General features: G+C 37.8%; 1 long non-coding RNA gene across 1 annotated transcript; it reads left to right on the top strand.

The window, feature by feature from the left end:
* The first annotated feature begins 215 nt into the window (after positions 1-215).
* On the top strand, positions 216-20,708 carry LOC109150230. Its single transcript, XR_002049106.1, has 3 exons — positions 216-423; positions 1,294-1,300; positions 20,694-20,708. It is a non-coding gene; the product is annotated as an uncharacterized LOC109150230 (long non-coding RNA).
* The last annotated feature ends 230 nt before the right edge of the window (positions 20,709-20,938 follow it).

Below are 20,938 nucleotides of genomic sequence, written 5' to 3'. Positions count from 1 at the left end.
TCTTGTTTTCTTTCCCTATTACTTCTCTCATCTTCTACCTTGCCAAAAGTGTAAACATTAGAAAGGGTTTTTGGTGATGGTCAAGTTAGGGCTGTAGAGTGGCTTCCCTTTTATCTCTAGTGTTTGATTTAATTTGATTTTAATTATATAGGTTAGTCAGGTATCCACGTTCTCCTGGGGACTACCAACTCTTCTTCAATGCCATTTCTCTTTTCTTCTGCAATTTCTCTCGCCGCCTCCTTTCCCCACTATCTCTCCATTCTCCATTGGAAACAACTCTTCTTGTTCTACTAGCTCCCACGCTTATATGAATCAAGAAAACAAAGAAAATACAACAGAGGGCGTGTTGAGTTTATTGGTTTCTGGGGTTTGTGTAAAAGCTTCGTTCTATCATTTTACCTCTTTGTTTTTTTGTTTTGTAGTGTGGAGAAAGGTAGAAGATGAGAGAAGTAATAGGGGAAGAAAATAAGAAAGCTCATCGGAGAAGCCGGAAATTGGGAGAAATTGATCGGAGAAGAAACAAAAGATTGTAAAATGACTAAAATACCCTAATGATTTGACCTATTTAAATTTTTCGGTGAGATTTGGCCGGCAATTTGACCGGCGTGACCAAAATTGATAAAAGTTGCATAGTCAAAGTACTAAATTAACATTTTTTAAAGTTAAGTGTTGCAATTAACACAACTCCAATAATCAATAGACCAAAATTGAAATTTTCTCTATTAACTCACTCGTATAATTTATGACTAATTTGATCATATATACATATTTTATATATGAACAAAAAAAAAACGATTAACTCAATAATTCATACATACTCCAGCTGTCGATAAAAAAAATTTGCTTACTGTATTGAGATATCCAATCCAATATAATAAATAATAATAATTCCTTCCCTCCAATTTCAGTGTCCAAAATATCTTTAAATAGGATTTTGAAATACTAAAAATAAAAATATATTTTATTCTTAAATTTACAATGCATTTAATGCAAACAAAAAATAAAATATATCATCACCATTTAATCAATATATTAAATATATTTCTTAAATGGAGTTATTATCAAAATGATATCTTGACTATATCATGATTTTCAAATTAATCTTCTACTGTCAATTTATCCAAAATGGTTACTAAAGTGTACAAAATTTACTCAATTTAGTCCTTGTTTTCTTACACCGAAAGACTAAGATCAGTAAATTATGGTCTTGTTCGGTAAATGGCTATTAGGTGATAGTTGATTGTGTTAATTAGAGAGTATAACTAGTTGATACCATTAGCTGATTACATAAAGGTGTTTGGTAAATTAGTTGTTAGCTGATAGCTATTTGGTATAATTTCTTTTATCAAAAAAACTAATTGAAAAAGTTGTTTTGAGTTGTTTTTTTAATTTTAGCATTTTGAAGTTACAAAAAGCTAATTAATCAAACACTTATGTTGATTTTTTTAACCAAGTCAAACAATTAATAGTGATCAAATAATCCAAAATTAACTGATAGACTAACATTTTACCAAACAGGACCTTATTATAATTGAATTATTATTTTTATATGACGTTTGATTGATTATCCATGACCATGTTTTAATTAATTAACTATTTATTTATTTTGATTATAATCTCTAGCTATTTTCCCAAATCAATATATAGATTTTTTCACTTAAACCAATTATAATTTCAAGTATTTGATTTCAATTAAGATTCCGATTTTAATGTTAGGACTGTACTAAACCCCACCTTAGTAAATTTATATTTTATAGTACATATCACCAATTTAAAAATTATGATATAATCAAAAGATTATTTTAGATATTATCTCTATAAATATATTTTGAACTGTACCTGGACTACATTTTCTATATAGCGTTTTGAAGCGTAATAAAGAAATGGCGCCGCGGTGGAACGATGGCATCGTCCGTGTCCTGCTAGTCGACCATGAGAACAAGTGTGGTGTTAATCACGATTTTTCAATCATTCATGAAAACCATCTATGTGCTTGCTTGATAGCCTTAATGCTAAAGCAATGGTCATTTCAAGGTACATATACATATAAACTATTTCTCTTTTTCGTTGCCCCAATGTATATATGTGAGTGTATATATGCATCCATATAGAGAAAATTTCAATTTTGGTCACATAACTATAGGGGCATTATTAATTTCAACACTTAACTTTTAAAAGTGTCAATTTAGTATTTTGACTATGTAATTTTTGTCACTCCGACCAAATTAACGGTCAAATTTGGCCGGAAAAATTTAATCCAACATTTAGTCTAGAAAGGATCAAAAGATGATTTTGCCCCTCGGATTATAGACTAAATGTTTGATTAAATTTTTTCGGCCAAATTTGACCGTCAATTCGGTCGGAGTGACCAAAATTGACAAAAATTACATTGTCAAGGTACTAAATTGACAATTTTGAAAGTCAGGTGTTGAAATTAACAATGCCCATATAGTCATGTGACTAAAATTGAAATTTTTTCCATACATGTTGAAGGTTGATTCGACCACTCAAAGATGATCTGATCTGGTAGAAATTAATTTTTATAGAGCAGTGCTTTACTCCAAATAAAAGGAATGTTTAATTAAAGAATCAATACCCTTAAATTTTTTTTTATGATATCATCTTATATATATAGTTTCTGTGATATTTTTAATTTTGTTTAACACAACCAATATATGAATAACAATTTTTCTGAGTCCTGCTGGCCAGGCAAAATTTCCAATTCCTATCCTCGTCTCGCACAGACAAAGACAGGGATTGATAGTTGTATTCATATGAAGAAGATACCACTTCCTATCTTTTTCCCGACAGATAAAAGGATTAGGATAATGCAGTAATAAAGTCAATAAATGTATGTCGCGGGGAAAATTCTTGTATTGATAATCATTTATAGGAGAATTACAAGAAAAATGTAATAATTGGACAAGATGTAAGTCTCCTAAACAAGACAAGAGTGGACTATTTTATACAAGTTAGCCCCCCAACTGCCCCATGAGAATAGAGTGGGCGGTTGGATCACGGTTTGACTTTGTCCGCGTGCACACGCCCGAGGTCCGGAACACCTCCACCGAAGCCTCCATTTGCTACAAGCCCCCTGGTCGTGGCCGCCCTTAGCTGAGGCCGACACCGGGGTCGACCTCCATCAAGGTCGACCCCCAGCCGTGGTTGACCTAGGCTGAGGTCGAGGTCAACCCCCATCGGGGTAGACCTCGACCTTAGCCGGGGTCGACCTTAATCGGGGTCGACCACGGCCGAGGTCGACCTTAGCCGGGGTCGACCACGGCCGAGGTCGACCTTAGCCGGGGTCGACCTAGGCGCCTCATATCGCGTCTTCCCTTCTCCGGGTCAGTTTTCCCCGAGCCCGTTTTTAATATATCAATCACTATATTTATATATATAAAGGGAATAGTTCATGTGCGGGTATAGCTTTTAGTGCGGTTATACGGTTGACGCACCTTAAGTACACAGACCACGCTCTTTAAGCACACAAACAAATCACCTTAAGAACATAAATCAAGCGCACATAAAGCTTTACGCCGACGCACCTTAAGTACACAAACTACGCGTATTTCTTTTAGATATCAATTTTACTAGTTTGACTAGAAAATTAAATTTCTTTTCATCCTCCTTATGCCGAATTTTAGGGACATGCTAGGGTACGGTGTTGGAGATGGAGTGGGGGAGTACATTCTCCATCCCACTCCATTGCTATCCCCATATATATATATATATATATATATATATATATGCATTCTTTAATTTTGTTGAGGAGTTTCTTAATTATTAATTATTATATTTTAGAGTTAATTCAATTTTGGTTCTAAATTTATAAATGTTACTTTACTTTTAGTTATTATTTTTTAGAAGATTTTTTGGTCCTAGTATTATTGTGGCATGACTATTTTTTTGTTCTCCATCAATAAATTTGTTGAAATGTGTTAAATACAATGACATTTTATTTTATTTTTATACAAAGTAGGTTGACAGGTATAATTTTATTTTTTATTTTTATTAAAAATTCATAATTAAACATCTAAATGTCCTTGCACTTCATGAAATTTAGATGGAGAACCAAAGAAGATCATGCCACATTCATAGACTAAAAAATGATGTTCTGAACAAAAAGAAAATTAATAAATTGTGAGCTATAATCTAGTACCTAAAATGAAATTCACTATTTTTTAATGTCACTTAATTCTAATACTTTCCATACAATGAGTTGTGGTAGTTACCATGGTGGAGGGTCCCACCGCTGGATTGTCAAGGTTATTAGGTGACAATGAGAAATTCGATGTGGTGATGGAAAACATGAACTCATCTGATAAATCCAGAGCCAGTCCTGTGGTTCTCAACTATGCTGTGTACAAGGGTTTGATAGCAGTATGTAAGTACCATTTAATTTATTGCAAAGAAAAATATATATAATTTTTAAATTTTTTCTGTAGAAATGAAAAATTATTAAAAAACTTCCTAATAATTAAACTGTTACTATTTGAACATTAATGGCGGCAGTGGTATCAGAAGACGATACCGGCTTTGATGAAAGAACAATGTACTTCCTTCATAAGCCCGTTTCTGAAATAACGTTGAAATGCATGTGGGAATATGTATCATTGGAGATGTCTGGAGCAAATCTCACGAAGATATCGGAACCCATCGCTACTGACCATGAATCGTCACAAAAAACGTTTTGGAGAGAAAACGTTTTGCTTTTGGAGAACGCAAAAGAAAATGTTGAGAATGAAGTGGTGAAAGCGGCCGAGGAAATCGTCCAAGTAGGATGTGACGATGATCAAGAGAAGGCTGAGAATCGTCGCAAAAAACGTCATAGAAGAAGTACTGAGCCTCCCTTGGTGTGGACTCGTGAACTGCATCAAAATTTCTTGAATGCTATCCAACAGCTTGATCATGGGAGTACGTAATGTCTTTTATTTTACTTTAATTAATAAATTCTTTCCTTTTATTTGTTCATTAATATAATTAAGGGAAAATGACACTTTTTCCCCCTGAGTTATATACTTATAGCACTTTTCCCCCCTCAATTATTCAAGTGGCTGTTTTTCCCCCTAAAATGTTAAATGGACATATTTACCCTTAAAATAAATATTTTATTTATTTTTCTTCTCTAATAAATTATGACCATAATTTGGGTCAAACCAAATAAACACTATAGTAACCAAACTGAAATATTCCAATTACAATTTAGAATCGAAACTCGATATTTAGAGTTTATTAAAATCCCGGAACGGATGGTTCATGTTCTGAACTGAAAAAATAAAATACATTTATTGTTGAATTTAGACTATTTTTAAAATAAAAATAAAATTTTAAAATAAAAACGGTTCAAAATCGCGAATCGGGTCCGGAACCGCCGGTTCACGGTTCAGGATCCAATTTTTTTGATTCATAATTTTAATAAATTGAAATCCAAATATTGGGTTCTAGATCTGAATCATAACCGGAAAGTTTTAATTCGATTGCTATACTGTCCGATTCAGTTCGAACCGAATCGTGGTCATCCCTACATATACGCAATAATTTGTTGGAGATGTAAAATAAATAAAATATTTATTTTAAGGGTATAAATGTCAATTTAATATATTAGGGGGAAAAACCACCACTTTTAGAATAATTAAAGGGGCTAATGTGCTTACCTAAATAATTGAGGGGGAAAAAGTGCTATAAGTATATAACTCAGGGGGAAAAAGTGCCATTTTCCCTATAATTAATTACTAATTTTGCACTTTTCTCTCTGATCTCTTGGGTGGTAGGATGCATTCCAACAGAGATTCTTAGGCTTATGAACGTGCCTGGCCTCACGAGATTTCAAGTCGCAAGCCATCTTCAGGTGAACCAACTTTATTCCTTTTTAAATAGATTTTGTGCTTGTTATGTACTACTGTACCCATGCAATGTTACTTTATATATATAAAACTAGCCCATCATTATTAAATAATATTAATGTTATATGTTGTGAGTTAAATAAAGTAGACAGTTTTGTTTTCTCTAAGATTTCTTTCTCTGTTTTCCTCCAGAAATATCGTTCCAACCAGTGGAGGCCTCCTGGTGAACGGAGAATTGGCCGCCATCCACAACCTTGGTCCCAGCAACAACCACCAAATTAAAACCTCTTTTTGGTGGGAGGGGTTTGAATAGACTTTCTTTCAGTTTTTGAAATATTTTTCAAAAGCTCTAAGTGAGCTTGAATTTAGAAATCAGAGTTTTGAAAACAGTTTGAAAGTGAGTTTTCTAGCAACAAAAGTCTTTTGCTTGCTTTAAAATGCGTAGCTATGTTTTGAACGGTTAAGCGTGGTTTAGTGTGTGTTAAGTATGGAGTTATTTTACAGGATAATATATAAGCAACTATTTGTGCAAAGTAAAATGATACAAATATTTTTATAGTGATTTAAAAACTCTAGATATCACCAATTTGTCTTTTCATTGACCTCTAGATATCAAAAAAGGGATACTTATTGTTATACTTGGAATGAATTTCTTCCCATTATGATCTTTCTTAAAGCATCCGATCCGTCAATAATGGATCTCCAACGTGCTTGGAATACAATAGAGAATCTCCTTTCATGAAGAACTGTAAAGACTTCTTCTGGTCTTGGATTTCTTCCGATTACCTTAGCTTTCTTCTAATTTGACTTCCTCTGTTTGTTTCCTTCCAAAGCTCTTCCTTCCAAAATCTTTCCTTCCTATTCCTTCTGAAACTGCTTCCTTCCCGTCAGTCCAAGTATGAATTAAAACTTTTTTAAATTTTACAATTAAGAATGAGAGGTTTAAAATGCTTATATAATTAATCTCTACATCACCAAAATCTATTACAATAATTCCTAACATATAATAATAATAATAATAATAATAATAATAATAATTATTATTATTATTATTATTATTATTATTATTATTATTATTGTTGTTGTTGTTGTTGTTGTTGTTGCTGTTGTTTGAATGTTGTATATTTCTCAAACAAATAAAACCCGAAGTATCGGGTTATCGATCCACAAGGAAGTGGGGGGTATTAAGCAGTAGCTACTAATTTATTCTTATAAGCTAATCCTAATTATTATCTTGGATGATTACATTAAATAAATAAAGCAAAGCAAAATATTAGGATTTTGTAAACAATAGAGAGAGAATGAGATTCTTGGGATTCAAAGTATTTAATCCCCTAGTACATAACTTAAGTACAATATTGAATCTGGTTTAAACAAGTGTAAAAATGCAAAGATGGTATAGAGTTACTCCTGTAATCTCTAACCCTAGTGAATATTCACTCCCGTGATATAAACACCCAATAATATAAGAACAAGCATTCATAATAAATTCCTAACTATTACCATCTCACGATGCACAATAATCAATGTTAGGAACATTGTATTAGGATTTTGATGATACCAATGTAATGTAGAAAAGTAGACCCCTAACCATTAGCTGTTTTTGGTTCGCTGCTTTCGTCTTAGACGAAAGTTGCCATAACTCTCCTGTAATTCGTGTTAAGCTAGACAAACACACGAAAATGAGTTATGACTAGATGTTAGGGTCTCCAAGGCGAAAGAAGACACGAGACATGAAGAACAACAACGAGAGTAAAGCAGGAGTTGTCAACAAACACGAAAGGACAGTGTTTGTAAAAGACGATCTTTGTTAAACATTACTTCTCTTCAACAACGAGGAGAATGTTTCACCTGTCTGATTTGACAACATCCTAGGACAATAAGGACTTCATCTTATGGGACTCATTTTTCAAGAAGCATTAAATGAATATGTACTATCTCTTGGAGCTAAAGGACAAAACCCTAATGCTTTCCATACCTTCAACGGCTACATGGTACAACCTCATTAATGGAGCATTTAATGCATGAAGCTCCCCGGTCCTTGTCCAATGGTTAAAAGGTTCGAAAATTTCATCTCCCTCCAACGGATGGATTTTCATCACCTATATAAACTCACCTTCATCATCTAAGAAGGTGCTGGTTCATTATCACTCGACTTACTCACTTACAAAAGCTCTTGAAACGTCTACGACTTACAAAAAGCTTTTGTGAACCAGTTTTTGAGGTGTTAAGTTATTTGGAGAATCACTTGTCTTATACCTCAAGGAAGTCTTGATATTAGTTTGAAGCTATCATATCTCAGAGTCAAGATCTCTTCGTTGGAGAATTCAAGAAATCATTTTCTACCAACCTCAACTCAGGAGAAGAAGTTGATAGAGGCGGAGTAAACTCGAGGAGTTGAAAAACCTACGAAGGCTGTCCGGCTTAGTGATCAAGGAAGTCTTTGTGTAATTGTACTAAGAGTGATAGTGCAATCCTTCCAACAATTGTGGAAGAAGAGTGGAGTAGGCAACATTGGCCGAACCACTATAAAATCCCGTGTCCTCTCTATCTCCTTACTTACGTTCTTTCATTTTGCTTTCATATCTTTTCTTCTTTATCCTTACCGAAAGTTTGTCTAAGTACGCAAACTCGTGCAAAGTTTTTTAAAACAAATCTATCTTATCCGCTGCGTCAAGACACCGAAAGGTGACGCTTAGGGCTTCTAACGAAAAGAGTCTATTCACCCCCCCCCCCCCCCCCCTCTAGACTCTCATCTCATTCTATCGGGACCAACAAGTGGTATCAGAGCCAATACCTTGATCGGTAAAGGCTTTGCATTTACTGCCTGGTAGATCCCTATTCAAAAATCTCTTGAAAATCTTGCATATTTTCCTTGCACGTTTTTTTTTTAAAAAATGGAAAAGGAACATGCTCATCGCCCCAAACAACTTGCATTTAGTCTTGCTAAATTTGATGACTGGAAGTTAAGAATGCAGGCTCTCCTATGCTCCATTCATGATGAGATGTGGGACGTCATAACAACTGGACCAATCACAATCATGATGGCGAATGCTCAAGCAGCCGCACAGGGTGCAGGAGCTCCACAGATGATACTAAAACCAAAAGACCAGTACTCCTCAGAAGAAAGAGCAAGAGCGAATCTGGACAATGTAGCAAGAAACATTCTCTACAGCTCTCTGGATGATTCCCTGTTTCCAAGAGTCCGAAAATGCAAGAATGCTATGGAAGTGTGGAATGTCCTAATGAGCTTGGGAGAAGGAGACGAGCAAGAAAAGGACAACAAGCTGACAATGGCTATGAAAAAATTCGAAGATTTCAAAATGCTGCCAAATGAATCAATCTTGGATATGGAACTCAGATTCACTAGACTGATGGGCGATTTATCAGATCTTGGAAAAGAACTCACTGAGAAGGAAATGAATTTGAAGATCCTTCGCGGTCTACCCAAATCATGGGAAATGAAGGTTATTGCAATGAGGGACAGTCGAGATATGAAAACGACAAGCACTGCCAAAATTTTCAGTGATCTCAAGGCTTATGAGTTCGAACATGAACCAAAAGATGCCGAAGATTCAGAAACAAGAAACATTGCTCTCGTGGCAAATCAATCAGCATCAACATCCAACAGGTCGAAATCTAACTCTTGTGAATTTTTATCTGATGAACAATATGCACTATTTGTCAGGAAAATGAAAAGATTCATGAGAAAGAACAACTTTCAAGATCCACAACGTTCGAGCCACCGAAAGAAGCACGAGAATGTTCCTCAAACCTCAAAATCTGAAACCATGGACTCTCAGCTATTGTGCTATAATTGCCGAAAGCCAGGACACTTCAAGGCAAATTGTCCACATCCTATCGTAAGCAAACATCAAGATAACAATGCTACCACAAGCCCCTCAAAAGAGACTGGAGAAAGATATAAAAGAAGCGACAAACCTGAATCATCAAACTCCAGAAAGGAAGGAAGACGGAAGGCAATGTTAGTAAACGAAACCTCTGACACAGTCGCAACCGAAAGTAGCTCCTCAAGCTCTAGTTCAGAAGACGAAAGCACTGATGAGGAGAAAGGACTGCTGTGCCTATTCAGTCAAGAGTCAGACGAACTATGTCTCATGGCAGATGAAGACGAGGTAAATTGTCATTCATCCTCTTGTTATTCAGCTGAGTCAAGTTCTGTGAGAAGTTTTACCTCAAATGAATCTGTCATCGAAATGATGATGAGGTTCAATATGATAAATAGCACTTACTCCAAACTCAAGGAGGAGAACTCTCGGCTTATGCTCAGCTATAATGAACTAAAGCAAGTTCGTATTGAGAACAATATGCTAGTCATTGCTAAGGAGAAGCTTGAGAAAGATGTTCTCACTCTAAAGGAGCTGTGCACAACAAAAGAGAAGAGAGAGCAAGAACTGCTTGAAGTTTTGGATAAATTCAATAATTCATCCAACCTAATGGATAGAATGATGAATGAATCCAGACTGCCCAGGGAAAGAACCGGAATTTGTTTTAACCCCAGCTCCTCTTCACAAGTCAAATTGAACAAATCCACGAATGCATATTCACACGAAAGCTTCGAGGCCACATTTGTTCAAGGACCCACCCAGGTGTCTGAGCCTATGATGGTAGCTGACATCGTCAAAACACCACAATCAACAAGCCAACCGAAAGGTACGACTGTACAACGAATTGTGGAAACTGGAAAGAAGAAATCTAGTAATGGCAATCCTAGACAAATCTATGTCAAAAGGAATGGAACAAATGGTAATAAACAGAATCAACGCCATAAAAAGGGTCAGCCTAACTGGAGCACTCAATCCAACAAAAAGACGAATGGTAACCAGAGGCAATATCGTCTGAAATTCACACGAAAGAATCCTGCGCAAGGAATCTCAAGAAGCGGACAAATCAGACAACCCGAAAGATCCTTCAAAAGATCTGGGTATGGCAATGGATGGACTGGGCCATCAGAAGAAGATTGGTTTGATTATCCAGAACCTCTTCCAAGAGCAGTATTTGAAATGGTTCATCTGCGTAAACAAACCAATCATCTCAAGCACTATGAAAATCTTCCTCAGGAAAATCAACGTAGGAAATATAATGCTAAAGTCTTTGCCAGCATCCATTATGATTATCGCACATCCAATGGATATAAAGGACCGAGGATGAGTCGTGGATACTCTAGGTTGATATGGGTTCCAAAGTTGACTGCTAACCCCCAAGGACCCGAAACTAAATGGGTACCTAAAAACACATAATCTTTGATGCAGGAAAAACAGGTCATATGGTATATTGATAGTGGATGCTCAAGACATATGACTGGAGACAAAACAATGTTGAGCAACTTCAAAGAATTTGATGGACCCAAAGTTATCTTTGGAGGTGAAAACAGTGGCAAAACTCGTGGAAAATGGGACATCATCAACAAGGGAATAACAATTCAAGATGTCTCTTATGTTGAAGGACTGAAGTTCAATCTTCTAAGCACAAGTCAATTTTGTGACAGAGGATACAAAGTAGAATTTCTCAAAGACAGATGTAAAATCGTGAACACGAAAGATAACAAGACAGCTTTAACAGGACAACGAAAGAAGAATATGTATGTATTATCTTTGAATTCTTCTAATGCTAACGTTTGTCTTGTAGCCAAAAGTAATGCAGATCTCAATCAAGAATGGCACAACAAACTAAGTCATCTGAACTGGAAGACGATAAACAAGCTTGCCAAGAGAAATCTCGTAAGAGATCTACCCGAAGCATCTTACATGAAAGATAAAATATGTGAGGCATGTCAAAAAGGAAAACAATTCAAGTCATCCTTCAAATCAAAAGATGTAGATACAAAGTCTCGACCTCTAAGCCTTCTACATATGGATCTCTTTGGACCAGTTGATCCAGCAAGTTTCAGTGGAAGAAAATATACTCTTGTTATAGTAGATGATTACACAAGATATACATGGGTGCTCTTCTTGAAAAGGAAGAATGAAACAGAAACCACTCTTCCAAATCTTTTGAAACAACTTCAAACAGAAAAGGAGCTCAATATAATACGAATAAGATCAGATCAGGGAACGGAATTTGTCAACAAAGTTATAAAGGACTTCTGTACGCAAAATGGAATTTTCCACCAACTCTCGGCAGCACGAACTCCTCAACAAAACGGAGTAGCCGAAAGAAGAAACAGAACCTTGAAAGAAGCTGCACGAACGATGATCTCTCACTCAGGACTACCTAAGAGATTTTGGGCTGAAGCCATAAACACGGCATGCTATACACAAAATAGATCATTGATCAACAAATCTCACAACAAGACACCATATGAGTTATGGAAAGGTAAAACACCTAGTATCGGTTATTTTCATGTCTTTGGTTGCAGGTGCTTCATACATAACAATGGAAAGAATCATCTAAGAGCGTTTGACGAAAGAGCTGATGAAGGGTTATTCATGGGATACTCCTCTGTAAGCAAAGCATTCAGAGTTCTATACAAACGAACAATGGTAATTGAGGAATCCATCCATGTCAAGTTTGATGAACAATCTGAGATGAACCCATCAGGATGTAAAACATCAATCAAGTCAAATCAAAATCCTCAGCAACCTGTTGACGAAAATATCTCAGATGATGAAGACATACTCTCGTCCTACATGAAACATCATCTAAAGATTCATGAACCCGAACCGATGCCTCAAGAAAAGGATGGAATTCAACAAAATAATCCTTCATCTATCACGACATCTGAACCAATGATTTACATTGATCTACCTTATATTCCTGAAATGAACGCTCAAAATCAACAAGATGCTTATGAACCAGACCTTCGATGGTTAAAAGATCATCCATCAGATCAGGTTATTGGAAATATTCAGGAAGGTGTAAGAACAAGAGCCTCCTTACACGAAAGTATGATGGCGTGTTTCCTGTCGCAAATGGAACCAAAAACCATAGAAGAAGCTCTAAACGACCCAGACTGGGTAATGGCCATGCAAGAAGAACTTCACCAATTTGAACGAAATAAGGTATGGGAACTTGTCCCGAGACCATCTCATCAGAATGTCATTGGAACTAAATGGGTGTTTAGAAACAAAATGAGTGAAGATGGGCTCATTGTTAGGAACAAAGCTCGACTTGTTGCTAAGGGGTATTGCCAAGAAGAAGGTATTGATTTTGATGAAACCTTCGCCCCTGTAGCTAGATTGGAAGCTATTCGCATATTTCTAGCTTTTGCAGCCTATAAGAACTTCAAAGTTTATCAAATGGATGTCAAGAGCGCTTTCCTAAATGGACTTCTTGAAGAAGAAGTATATGTTGAACAACCACCTGGCTTTGCAATCAATAATGAGCTTGAAAAGGTGTATCATCTCAAAAAGGCTCTTTATGGCTTAAAGCAAGCTCCACGAGCCTGGTATGATACTCTCTCACACTTTCTTATCAATTGCGGCTTCACGAAAGGAGTGGTTGATAAAACACTCTTTCGTATAAAAGATAATGACCATATTCTATTGGTACAAATCTACGTTGATGACATTATCTTCGGAAGCACGAATCCAGTCCTATGTGAAAAGTTCTCTAATCTTATGAAAGGCAAATTTGAGATGAGTATGATGGGTGAACTGAACTACTTTCTGGGTTTGCAAGTCAAACAATGCCCAGATGGAATATTCATAAATCAAGCCAAATACACCAAGGATTTAATCCGAAAATTTGGCATTGATGGAAAAAATTCGGTTAAAATTCCAATGAGCACATCCCTCATAATGGACATTGACAATGAAGGAAAGGATGTTGATCAAACAAACTTTCGAGGTATTATTGGTTCCCTCCTATACCTGACAGCAAGCAGACCTGACATTTCGTTTGCTGTCGGTGTATGTGCACGCTTTCAAGCTAAGCCGAAAGAAAGTCACCTAAGTGCAACCAAAAAGATACTAAGATATCTTAAGGGAACACAAAGTGTCGGACTCTGGTATCCAAAAGATGGATCATTTGATCTAGTTGGATACTCAGATTCTGATTTCGCTGGATGTCGAATTGATCGAAAAAGTACCTCAGGAACCTGTCAGTTCCTAGGAGGACGAATTGTGTCTTGGTTTAGCAAAAAGCAAAACTCTATTGCCACAAGCACGGCTGAAGCCGAATACATAGCAGCTGGAAGTTGCTGTGCCCAAATCTTATGGATGAGACACCAATTGGGAGATTATGGTATAATTGCACGAGAAGTGAGCATAAAATGCGATAACACGAGTGCTATCGCTATTACGAACAATCCTGTGCTGCACTCTCGGACCAAGCATATTGACATCAAGTATCACTTCATTCGTGATCATGTCGAGAAAAAGAACATATCTCTTGAGTATGTCAATACTGATGATCAACTTGCAGACATACTCACGAAACCCTTAAGTGAAACAAGATTCTCTCTTCTACGGCATGAACTCGGAATGATTGAAATGACGTAAAGTTTAGAGAATCAAATCTGCAAAGATTCTTGCTCTCGGAAATCAAAAGATTTGATTCATTCTTACACGCAAGGATCTTTATAAATAAAGAACGATATGAGAATAAATCTCATCAAAAAAAGTTTCTAGTGTTTGTCCTTACATGTGCAGGAATGAGTACGGGAAGCGAAAGAACCATTACGGAGGCACGAGAAGGAAAGAGTGAAGTTCTTAGTGAGCCACTAGTGACAGAGCAACAGCTCAATCAGTTCCTTGAACACGCTCAACACATAAGAAGCCTTCTCCGTAACACGTCCGATAATGAGTCACGAGAATCCTACCACTCTGTTGGCAATCCCATTGGATATGTCAAAGAGAACAGTGTGCTGGAACAAAGCGACAGCTTCGACTACTCACCCTCAGGCACCCCCACCAAGATAGCATCTCCTCTCAAGTCCACCGCAAGCAGCAAGAAAAAGAAAACTTGAATAACTTTGTTAGGCCACGGTGACAAATTGTGATGTTATCTTGTTCATGATCTTTTTAATTTATGACTCTATCATGCAAATATTTTGTCAGTATCTGAAATATTTTGTTAAGATTCGCACGTTATCTTTTTCCTATATATTATTCTTCTATTTCATGAGCTTTACTCATTCACAAAGTTTTTAGAGAAGGATAAAGATTGCAGGAATGGATAAGGGAAAGGAAAAGAGCAACGAAGCTGAAAAAAGGGCCAAACGGCTAAAACATCATATGCGAGAAGCCGACAAGCTTACGAATGCCACCGTCATAAGGCTTGAAGAAGATGGAGAAAGGGTCATTGTCACCTACTCCATGCCCAACACAGCACCAATGGACAAGGAAACTCATGACTTTTTGATCAATGAGTCCAGGGCTACAAAGGCTTACTGCATGGACCACGCCACTCGGCTTGCTAAAGAGAAATTTCTGATGATGAAAAGGTCCAATGAGCAAACATCGTATGAAGTTCCTCAACCTAGTGAACAATCCTCTGTAGATATCACTATGGTTCACTCTCGGCCCGTAACTCAGCCACCCGAACCCACTCTCTCACTTGAGGAGTTTGATGAATATGCAAAGATGACAAATCTGACTGACGTGACCGAAGAGATGACTCGCCTGGAACTTCACGTGCCTTATCGTTTTCTCTAAGCTTTTGTATGCTGTACTCTCGTGACCTGGAATCCTCGTGATCTAATAAAATTTGCTGTCTTTTCGTACTTATCCTCTCTTGCTTATAATGACTACTTATCTTGTCTATGCCTAACTTTATATGTTACTTGTCCAAATCACAGGAAAGATCATCACTCATATGTTTTCTGGTCAAAAAGGGGCCATAATTTTATGCGTTTCTTTCTCTTAAAAGAGCATTGAAGTTAGAGTTTCATAAAGAAACAAGATAACAGTCAAAGTCGTACTTGAAATTAATGATCTCTTGACTACAGCTATAAGCATTTATTGTTACGTTGAAATTAATGTGTAGCAGACACATGAGCCTTGTGGATCTCTTGCTATAAAAGGAGGAGAATTCTTCACTTTATACTCATCCCTCTTCTCTTTACCATGTCTCCAAAGAAACCCTTCACCAGAGGTGATTCTCACAAGCTGAAAGAATATGCCAGACGTCTCAGGGAGGAACAGGGTGATCTCTACCCTGGAAATAGCCCACATGCACCAGTAGTAATTCCCTCTGACTCCGATTCGTCTCTTAAGTATGATGATATGGCGGGTTTCATTGTTGAGAGCGAAGAGAAGACTCCGAAAGATCCAACCAGGACTCCAGATCCAAACTACATGGCTTTTCTGGCACAAGAAGACTTTATGGAGAAATATGATCAGGAGGAAGAACCCGAATCCTCATCTGGCTCAAACCTTCTACGAACCGGGAAATGGTTCAAACAAATGCTGGGAAATTTGAAAAAGGCCAAAGGAGAATCATCCGGAGTCAAGAAAAACGAGAGGAAGAAAAACTGATCTTTTTATCTTATCCTATGTACTTTCTTCTCTCGGTTTTATGATAATAAAGTTTAAAAGGGCTCTGGTTTCGTCTGATGTTATGAAAGCCTCCTCTTTCGGGTTTGAAATCATGACTAATTATGCTTAATGCTTTTAGCCTTTATCTCCAACCGTTAAGATGAATCCCAATGGGATCATGTGGCCGAGAAAAGTGTTCCACTTCCCCACTTTGTCTGATACATGATGTGACGTGCATTTAATGCACCTATAAACACTCGAGTGATTTTCTCTCTCCTCATTAAATGAGGGAATGATCGTTTTTGATCTGCAAACAATCTTATCACTCCCCCATGTTGATCAGTTACCTTTTGAAGAAGAAGAACCGGAAGTGATTTGATTTTTTTTTTTTTTGGATCATCCATACCCGGAGACCCGGAGTTCTATAAAACCCCTCTTAAACCTCTCTTGATCTTTTTACCCTACCTTCCTCACTCTTATTTTCTTTTTCACAACCCTCTGTCTCTCAAATCCAAATCCATGGCAGAATATCCACAAGCATCACCATCTAATCCTGAACCAGAAAATCCTTCCAACATGGAAATTCCAAGCTTTCCAACAGAGGACCTAAGATTCATTGAATCCAGAGTAACCTTCATCGTAGAGGGAAGTATGTGGGACGCGCATGGATTCCTTGAATACATCTTGGATAGAAATTTTGGTGAACACATCATACATCTCCTTACAGAAACAGGATTATACAGCTTCGTCACACAGCTTTATACTGTTTGGCACCCGGTTGATGTAACCCAGTTTTATATGAATGCTTCAATATCCTCTGATTATTTGACTATCACCTCCAGAGTCAATAATCATCATGTGGTTCTTACCGCAGAGGACGTTCGATCAACATACGGGTTTCCACAAAGAGATAAGTCTTACAAGACAGATATCATCTATTATCATCTCGACCCAGAGGACTTTTACGAATCCATCAAGAACAATCACGCACCATCAAAAGCAGAAATCTCATGGCCGTTGAAGAAGAAATGGTTCCGGCTAGACTATGAGTTCACTGTTGATATCTTCAATAAAATCGTCGACCACAAGACCTCGGGCACAGATGATGTGACGAAGGAGAAGTTGAAAATGCTGCATGCCTTCTTGAATGAATTTAAAGTCGATTGGTCGAAGATCATTTTCAACAATATTGTTCACACCATCACTTTTCATCGAAAAAGTCCAGGTGACATTGCGAAGAAGTTGGGATATGGGTTTGTGATAAGCCATCTTCTGGCAACGAAAGGAGTCGTTCTGCGCCCAGGAATTCGACCTGGTCAGAAAGCATGTCATATGAAACAAAAACCATCAGGATATGACAAGCAAAAGGCGTTGGAGTTGGGAATCCCTATTGAGCAAGTCAAAGCCAAGAGGAAATCAAGAACACCTAGGGTTTCAGAAGATGAGCAACCCAAGCCGAAACGGCAAAGACGAGAAAAGCACTCCTCTCGGAGTAAGGCGAAAAAGGGAGAAAAATCCTCAGTTGTTCCAATCTCACCAAAATCTCCACAAAAGAAGAACGATCCTATCTCACCCTCCCCTCTACCAGAATCAATCATAGTCAAGGACTCATCCGAAGACGAAGATAATTTAATTCTCTCCAGAATTATCAAAAGCAGTCACTTTCGGTCTCCAGCCAAGGCTAAATCTTTCCCGAAGGAATCTTCTACACCGAAAGAAGGAGACACGAAAGAAGCACTTTCTGAGGGGGAAGTTCAACCGAAAGATGATCTTCCTGATGATCAAGGACCCAAGACTGATCTCGGTTCTCCTCAAGACCACCATCCACAAGAACCTACTTTGGCAGATCAACTCCTTCGAGAGCTGACACAAGAACCTGCTAATGTAGACATGGAGGCCAGTTGCTTAAGTCTTCCACAAGAACCTGGGTCACCAGAAAAGACGAAAGAGGCGACTGATGCTTTGATCGCTTTGCCTTGTCTGCCACAAGAACCTACCAATACAGAGCAGGTAATTCTGACACAAGAACCTGTGTTGGTAGACGAGACAGCAGTAGTGCAGGTACAACCTCCGAAAATCTCGAAACAATCAGCCCCAGCTCCAGAAGTAAATGTTCCTCAACCTTCACCAGATCAAGTGCTTAGAAAATCCATTGAAACGGATTACAATCGGGTTCTACAGTGGCAAAAGTGGCGCACTGCACCCCTGCGGATCTTTCTTGAAACTTTTGAAGCAATGCAGGATGAAGAGGAATTTGCACTTGCATGGATTGACACTGATGATGTTTCAAAAGCCCTTCGAATTGAAGAAATCAATCGCGTTTTCTCTTACAAAATGACAAATCGCACTCTCGGGAGAGATAAAGCTCCACTCTGCATCGAGCTCAACAAGCCACCCTTGGATCCAGTTTATGAAGAAGAACTAAAGCAACTTCGATATGCAATGTTGCTTTCAAAGATCAAGACCACTTTAGAGAAGGAACACCAAAATAATCCAAATTGTAATGTCAGTGGCACGAAAGATGAGCTTGGACGAGAGATTGAAGAAGGCGAGAGTGATGAAGATGAAGATGAAGAAGAAGATAATGATGATGTTGAAGATGCTGATGATGAGAATGATGATGATGATGACGATGATGATAATGATGGTCAAGTGGGCAATGAAGGTGCTCAAGAAGCCGAACCCGAAGACAGTCACACAATCTTGATCGGTCCAGACTATGACACCTACCCTCAGAGATCTCCCTTAAGAAGACTACCATCTGACAGTAATGACTCGGACGAAGTTTAAACTTCTCATCTCAAAGATCTGTCTCGAGCCATTGTTCCGCATATTCATCCCATAAACGAGACTCCAATCAAGCAAGAAGACGAACGTATGCGTGAGGGCAAACTGGAAGCCTCACCAATTCCTCTTAGCTCAGATAATGGTGGAAACCGGGAAGCACCACCTCAAGATGATCACATGGACACATCACCAACAAACGTTGAGGAAGAATCCCCTGCGGAGTCCCCACGAACTATCATGAACATCATGAGAGGAACTGTTCATTCAGCCGAGACCATCCACAGGCAATATCTTGCTTTAAGAGAAAAGGACACGAAAGTCATGGATGATCTCTGCACGAAGGTCGATTTTCTGATAGCAGCCCAATCTAAACCTCGAGCACAGCCTCAATCGCAGCAACAAAGCCAATCAGATCACAAGGTCCTTGAGTGAATGACAAAGAAACTCTATGATCTCGAAGCTTCCTTGAACAAAGTTGCGCGACAACAACACGAAATCAAGCACTCTCATTTTGGTCTCAAAGAGCGTGTGGATTTGGCCTGTACAAAGATTGATACATATCAGGACAACTCGTACCAACTGGGCGAATATGCACTTCAAATTCTCGGATATGCTCAGGATATCTTGCTTGCAATCAACAAGGACTCTTCCATTCCTCCTACCACCTGTACTGACGATGCCAAAAAGGGGGAAAAGAGAAATGATGACAAAGATAAGGATGATGATCAGCCGAGAGATAGCACGAAAGATCAAGCTCGTGAAGCACGACACTCTCCATCTCGGACACCAAGAGACTATGACCAAAGAAACCCGAATCCATCTTCCAAGTCTCGTGGTCATCACTCCTCGAAGTCAAGATATGGTCGATACCAATCCTCCAAACAAATCAAGCCTCGACAATCATTTGGTTCTGAAGCCAAATACATCTTTACAGGTCTGCCAAAGAGAGAACAAATGAAATTAAGGCAAAAGCTTATGAGAGACAACAAAGTAACTATGGATGGCATAGGAAACTTTGTGGACTTCGTCCCATATGAAGAAGGCAGTGGCAAACGATTCGAGGGCTGCAATAATCCCACTTGGTTGAAAACAAAAGACAACCATACAAGACAAAACCACATGAGCACTCAAAATGAGAGAATCAAAAGAGCAAACAAAGAACTATGGAGGAAGCATGATGAAGAGAAAAAGAGAAGAGAAGATGAAGCAATGGAAAGAAAAAGGATCAGAAGTCTCATTGAAGACCTTTCAAGTGTAACCAAAGACTCCCCACAAAATGTCATGCATAATGCAGCTTTCAAAGTGCACAAGGAATCAGGAAAGAGCTACCAAGAAGGCATGAATTCGTTTCAACTGATCTCGTGGTGGAAGTATGGTATTGTTGAAGGAAGCAACATTCGGGAAGCTTACAACAATTACACTGGTCTGAACATCAAAGGAGAACATGAAGAGCTTGTCAGGACCAACCCTATCAAAGTCTTCAGAGCAAAAATCAATGAGAAAATTGACTTCAACAGGATGCTAAAGCGACAAGAAGAAAAGGATAACCAAGAGCTCAAGGAAGCTGAACAACAGAAATCAAAGCTTTTAGAAATGTAAGTTAACTCTTGTTATATTTATGAAGTTTGTTTTTGTAATGATCACATCTTTATATATGAAACTCTCATTGTTACACATCTCGTGTCACTTGTTTGAGTTACTTGTCCTTATATCGCTTATTAAACGCTTTTATCTAGAAAAAGACTTGTAAACTCTCGAGTATGGCTGTTTTTATATAAGAAAAATCCTTATGGAACTTTTATCAGCCTTATAAGAAGAGTATAGGTTTTGGCATCATCAAAAAGGGGGAAATTGTTAGGAACATTGTAT

This window comes from Ipomoea nil, unplaced genomic scaffold (genome assembly GCF_001879475.1).
Source record: "Ipomoea nil cultivar Tokyo-kokei standard unplaced genomic scaffold, Asagao_1.1 scaffold2219, whole genome shotgun sequence".
In the NCBI taxonomy this organism is placed as follows: domain Eukaryota; kingdom Viridiplantae; phylum Streptophyta; class Magnoliopsida; order Solanales; family Convolvulaceae; genus Ipomoea; species Ipomoea nil.
The sequence above is the reverse complement of the archived record's forward strand: the minus strand, read 5'-3'. Positions and strand labels throughout refer to the sequence as shown.